Raw genomic sequence first — 6,871 nt, forward strand, 5'->3', positions numbered from 1 at the left:
AAATTTTTTAACATTTTAGGCCAATTTGTTTTCTGCTAAATATTTTTGGTAAAAAAAATCGCAATAAGCGTATTTTGATTGGTTTGCGCAAAAGTTATTACGTTTACTCACTAAGGGAAAGATTTATGTAATTTTTATTGTTTTCTTTTTTAACGAGTAATGGAGGTGATCTTCGATTTTTTTTTTTTTTTGCGGGACTGCGACATTGCGGTGGACAGATCGGACCCCTGACTGACATTTTTGACACTTTTTGGGGGGGGTACCAGTGACATTACTACAGTAATCAGTGCTATACATATGCACTGTTACTGTAAAAATGACACTGGCAGGGAAGGGGTTAACTTTATTAGTGATCAGTGGGTTAAATGTATCCCTAGGGGCGTGATTCTAACTGTGGGGGGGCGTGGCTTGTGATGTAACCACAGAGAAATACGATCCTACATAGCAGGATCGTATGATCTCTGCAGTTACACCAGGGAGAATGACAGGCGGCTTTGTTTTTATCAGCCGTCTGCCTTTCTTCCTCTGCAGCGGGAGATCGCGAGTGACCGGCGGACATCGGAGCCACCAGTCACTCGCAGGGGGATGTCAGGGAACGAGCGGGGGCGGGAGCGCGCCTCCGGCGGCGCGCGCTCGCCCCCTAGAGGCTCCTGGGCGAGCCACGTAGCCCTACGTCGGTTTTCCCAGGAGAGCCAGACTGCCACAGTAAATAGTCGTGCGGCGGTTGGCAAGTGGTTAAAAAATGTGTATATGTATTTTTCAATATAATCTTTTAACATTTTTGAAATAAAAAAATACAATTTTACGACATTGTGTCATGTGATCGTGCCAAGTAAAAATGGTAAGTAAGTATACCAATTCCCCATCCTTGTGGCTCCAATTGGGCCAAAGGAGCCTCCATAGATTGAATGTCTGCCTACCTTACAAGACGCCATCTTAGGGGGGGGAGCAGATATGTCCCACTAGTTATGGATGGTCGTTTGTGCTGGATGCATACCATGGCGTGACCATTGTTGGTTCAGTTAGTCAGACCGGGGAGCGTCACAGTGATGTAATCTGAAGGGTAAAGGAATGTATGAGCACCCAATATGATGGGAAAGGGGGGGACACAGTAAAAAGGAAAAAAAAAAAGGGGGGGAAAGATTAAATGATGAAGTATAAAGTCGTTACCTCCTATCGTTACTGTGACGGTACTAACCGTCACTATGAGTGAAAGACAGATAAGTAATGGTTTGGATTGCTTCAATATTTGTCAGCAAAATCTTCATATAGAAATATGAAGATTTAATACCACCTTACACAGTGTATTCCATGCTTGGCTGTGAGAGAGACACAAAGACTGTCATTCACAGACTTCCCTATGGTTTGTGTATTGGGAGGGAATGTGTATTGTGATAAAGTTTACCTGTCTGTTCCATTAAATGTTAATGACCTCGCATTGTTCTGTCCAGATGGCTAGATAGTTAGTTTAGTTCCTGTATACACTTTCATCTGTATATGCTACTGTAGTCAGCCAGAGGGGAGGGATTGTGTACACTGTATGAGAGTGTAAAACTCTGTTCCTATTGGATTGTGAATGTTACGTCCAGTCTTCAACAAGGTCTACCTGGGTGGTAACCTTGTGGGTGAAAACTGTATATAAGTCTGTTTCTTGTTCAATAAAGTTCTTCTAGAGTTACTTCACCCTCAATCTAGAGTCCTGTCTCTTATTGGGGGAATATGCTGCAAGGGATTGCTATGGTCTTCCATACTCCCTTGGATAATCACTGAGCTCTTGTAAGAGCTTGTGTAAGAGCTTGTTCTGCTGCACTCTCTCTTGGGAAAGAGAGATTCACCCACGGGAACCTGGAGCCTTGTCGTAGGTCCAGGGTGGGTAGGAGACGGCGAGACCCTAACCAAGCTGCTGTGGTTCGTGGGATCTGAAGTGGTTATGGTGTCTGGTGGAATGCTTGGAGCCCTCGGGAAGCACTAGGAGCATCTGTCAACGGAGGTACCCAGTCAGGGGTGTCCTGTTCCGTTACAGTTACCTCCTATCTGCAGTGCTAATGTTCCTCACCGCGATCAGTTTAGTACTGGTGGTGGCTGACATTTAACCATGTTCTTATAGTCTGCTGGGGGGGAGGGGTCTAATCACGTGGATGGGGCAAGAAGGGGCATCCAAGAGTGGTATGTAAAGAATGTGGAGAATATACCTGTTTGAATCTCCTAGTACGGTTAGGGTTCCCCATACCCCTAAAATTATAATTATATATCTTTTTTACATTACAAAATGTAAAAAGCAGCATCTACACACACACAGGACACCCAATGTTAGAGGGGATTTATTCTTCCAAAGCAAATACTCCTTTGCACATTGGTACTGACTAGTGCTCCAGTGTTTCTCTTCTCCCTCAATCAGCTAATGCAGTGCTGATGGAGAGGGGCAAACAAGGATGCTGTGCAGGCGCCTGACGTCCTCCTTATCAACTGATGACGTTGATTATTGCTAGGACGCCGGACGCTAACAGGTTGAAATGGTGCATAATGATAACCTGTGGCTTTGTGTAACTAAAAGGCTTCATTCACCCTCTGGCTTTTATACCATTTTTGGGCAGTTTTTCCATATTTTGCCAAGGCACCCCTGAAGAAACCTGAAGGCAATTCAGAGGGACTGGGCACCCTGGCTGAAAAAGGCTGATCTAGATTATAGGACAGCAAACATGCCATGGTGTTTATATTGGTCTCAATAACAGGGATTTTTGCGCTCCCGCACTTTCAAAATGATGTCATCACACACGGTATTCGATTCGGTGTTCTATCAGAAAACCCTACCCCATCAGATTTCCCTACCTACGTCATTTCCGGTGCGGGTTCGTCATGCCCCTGCTGTAGCCGCGTCACACTTCCTACTGCGCATGCGCGGAATAGGTAGGAAATCTTGATAACATCGTAAGGGGTGAGGCAAAAGTCCTACTGGGCATTAGCAGGCGCATGCGCACCAACGGGATGGGGCAGCGGCATCTCTTATAACAAACATACATCCGATCTCCATGGCACACACTGCGCCGAGCCGACAATGGGACAATTCTATTCCTTACCCACTGTCTCATTGTCGGGTCAGCGCAGTGTGGGGCATGGAGATTGGATTGTCGGGTCGGTGCAGTGTCAGCTCAGCGCAGTGTGGGGTCAGCGCAGTGTGGGGTCAGCGCAGTGTGGGCTGTGGAGATCGAATTGTCGGGTCGGTGCAGTGTTGGCTCGGCGCAGTGTCAGGTCAGTGCAGTGTGGGCCATGGAGATCGGATTGTCGGGTCGGTGCAGTGTCGGCTCGGCGCAGTGTCAGGTCAGCGCAGTGTGGGCCATGGAGATCGGATTGTCCCATTGTCGGGTCAGCGCAGTGTGGGCCATGGAGATCGGATTGTCGGGTCGGTGCAGTGTCGGCTCGGTGCAGTGTCGGGTCAGCGCAGTGTGGGGCATGGAGATCGGATTGTCGGGTTGGTGCAGTGTCGGCTCGGCGCAGTGTCAGTACAGTGTGGGCCATGGAGATCGGATTGTCGGTTCGGTGCAGTGTCGGCTCGGCGCAGTGTCGGGTCAGCGCAGTGTGGGGGGATGGAGATTGGATTGTCGGGTCGGTGCAGTGTTGGCTCGGCGCAGTGTCGGGTCAGCGCAGTGTGGGGGTGTAACGCTCCTGCGTTTTTGTAGTAGGCTGGATTTGCAGCTGCAGAATCTCCACTCAGTAGTCATGTAGAGATGTGTTGAATAACCAGATCCAACTCTCCAGACTCATCACTGTGGGCCCGTCAGCTTCAGCATACAGATATACACACACTCAATGAGATGTTCCTGGAGTGATAGGATGTATATGATAGTATGAAGGTGATGTGCTGAAGGGACAGGTGTGAACAGTGACAGAGATGGTAAGCACTTGATAGAAATGTTCAGGAGAGTATTAGATGGTATTTAGGTAGAATGCAGATAGGTTAGTAATCGAGTATGGTAACAGGTGGTAAGGACAGCAGATGACAAATACAGGATAGGCTAACCCAGTGCAAGGATAGATGGTAGTAGACTCAAGAGCTAGCAATCTATGTAACAGTGCAGATGATAGAATTAGTATGCATAGATAGTAACAGTCCTTAATGTGCAGAGGTAGGTAGTGTAAGTTAGGTTATGGAGGATTCCCCTGTGGGGTACTTATCACTAGTAAGGTTAGTAGTAGAGGGGTCCAGTAGTGAGGGAGTGATCCGGTAGCGAGATACAGGGATCAGTAGCGAGGTTCCGGTCTGTTCCAGGTAAAAGCAAATAGCTGGAGGTTCCGGCAGCGAGACAAGCTTGTAAGCATGTAGACACACAGGCACATAAGCACAGGCACAGGCACATTGAACGAACAACGTGAGAGAGAACGCCGGCGGTTGAAATAGCCGCTCAGAGCGGCGCTCGGCGATGACGTCATCTGTCTTAAAGGTGTATGCGTACCACCTAATTAGAAAGGTGGGACGCATATTGAAAGGAAATGGAAATTAAGGGTACCAGAGGTACCAGAATCTTACAGGGGGATGGAGATCGGATTGTCGGGTCGGTGCAGTGTCGGCTCGGCGCAGTGTCGGGTCAGCGCAGTGTGGGCCATGGAGATCGGATGGATGTTTGTTATAAGAGATCCCGCTGCCCCATCCCGTTGGTGCGCATGCAAACTAGGACCTACATTCACACCTGAGCGTAGCGTTTTCGCAAGTTTTTTACCGCGATTTTTACCGCGATTTTACCGCGATTTTTACCGCGATTTACAGGCGTTTTTACAGACGTTTTTTGTGCAGGCGTTTTTAGATTGAATAGAAACCAATGGAAAACGCCTGTAATCTGCCCAAAAAGAAGCTCATGTACTTTTTTGAGCGTTGGGCGTTTTGCTTACAGCGTCAAAACGCTCAGATATGAACAGGGGCCATTGAAATGAATAGGATTTGTCTTGTTGGGCGTTTTGAGAGCTGATCCTAGAGCAGAAAAACTCCCCAAAAATGCCCCAAAACGCCTAGATGTGAACGGAGCCTAGGCGCCCAACAAGATAAATCCTATTTATTTCAATGGCCCTTGTTCACATCTGAGCAAAACGCCCAACACTCAAAAAAGTACATGAGCTTCTTTTTGGGCAGATTACAGGCGTTTTCCATTGGTTTCTATTGAATCTAAAAACTCCTGCACAAAAAACGCCTGTAAATCGCGGTAAAAATCGCGGTAAAAAAACGCGCGAAAACGCTACGCTCAGGTGTGAATGTAGCCCTAGCCTGACCCCTTACGATATTATCAAAATTCCCTACCTATTCTGTGCATGCCCAATAGGACGTGTGACGCGGCTACAAGCTGCTGCATGACGAATTCACAGCTGATCTCAACCGGAAATGGCGTAAGGTAGGGAAATCTGATGGGGTAGGGAAATCTGATAGAGCACCGGTCATAGAGCACCGGTCATAAAGGATGAATCACCAAACATGAGAAATAATGTCTTAGTGTAGTATTTATTAAAATGAAGTAGTATACAATGTAATAAAACACTGACTCACTGTACAATATCAGTGGTCAGAATAAAAACGTAGACAAAATATTGCTACAAATCCATATACAAGGTACATAAAGTGCAATGCGGCTGAAGCAGATACTAGGCGAAGGAAACTCCTGAGGAAAGCGTGTGACGCGAAACACCCCTAGAGCTACTGAGGCATGCCTGAGGTCCAGCCGCCACTCTACTGTGGTGGCGTTTGATGTATGTTGACAGATTTTTCTGCTTCTTTTTGTCCTTTGTTGGACCTCGTTACATTGTTATCATACTGGTTGATCAGTGTCATTTTTAAATATTTTGTTATTTTTTGCTATTTTATTGAAATACTATTTTTATAATAAATTACTACACTATGAGCATCTCTCTTATATTTGGATTCTTATATGCAATTGATCGATGCTACAACTTTTTATGAGGAGATCCTGGCAGTGGTTGCTTCACTCTCTACAGCAGTGCTCCCCAACCTTTTTATCACCACAGCGTGCCCCCATCAATGCACAGTGACCACAGCATGCCCCCAATCAATGCACAGTGACCACAGCATGCCCCCAATCAATGCAGAGTGCCACAGCATGCCCCCAATCAATGCAGAGTGCCACAGCATGCCCCCAATCAATGCAGAGTGCCACAGCGTGCCCCCAATCAATGCAGAGTGCCACAGCGTGCCCCCAATCAATGCAGAGTGCCACAGCATGCCTCCAATCAATGCAGAGTGCCACAGCATGCCCCCAATCAATGCAGAGTGCCACAGCATGCCACCAATCAATGCACAGTGACCACAGCGTGCCCCCAATCAATGCAGAGTGCCACAGCATGCCCCCAATCAATGCAGAGTGCCACAGCATGCCCCCAATCAATGCAGAGTGCCACAGCATGCCTCCAATCAATGCAGAGTGCCACAGCATGCCACCAATCAATGCAGAGTGCCACAGCGTGCCCCCAATCAATGCAGAGTGCCACAGCATGCCTCCAATCAATGCAGAGTGCCACCGCATGCCTCCAATCAATGCAGAGTGCCACAGCATGCCCCCAATCAATGCAGAGTGCCACAGCATGCCACCAATCAATGCAAAGTGACCACAGCGTGCCCCCAATCAATGCAGAGTGCCACAGCATGCCCCCAATCAATGCAGAGTGCCACAGCATGCCCCCAATCAATGCACAGTGACCACAGCGTGCCCCCAATCAATGCAGAGTGCCACAGCATGCCCCCAATCAATGCAGAGTGCCACAGCATGCCTCCAATCAATGCAGAGTGCCACAGCATGCCCCCAATCAATGCAGAGTGCCACAGCGTGCCCCCAATCAATGCACAGTGACCAGTGCACTTACCTGATTTGCAACG

Source organism: Pelophylax lessonae (genome assembly GCF_965119305.1).
Source record: "Pelophylax lessonae genome assembly, chromosome: 10".
In the NCBI taxonomy this organism is placed as follows: Eukaryota; Metazoa; Chordata; class Amphibia; order Anura; family Ranidae; genus Pelophylax; species Pelophylax lessonae.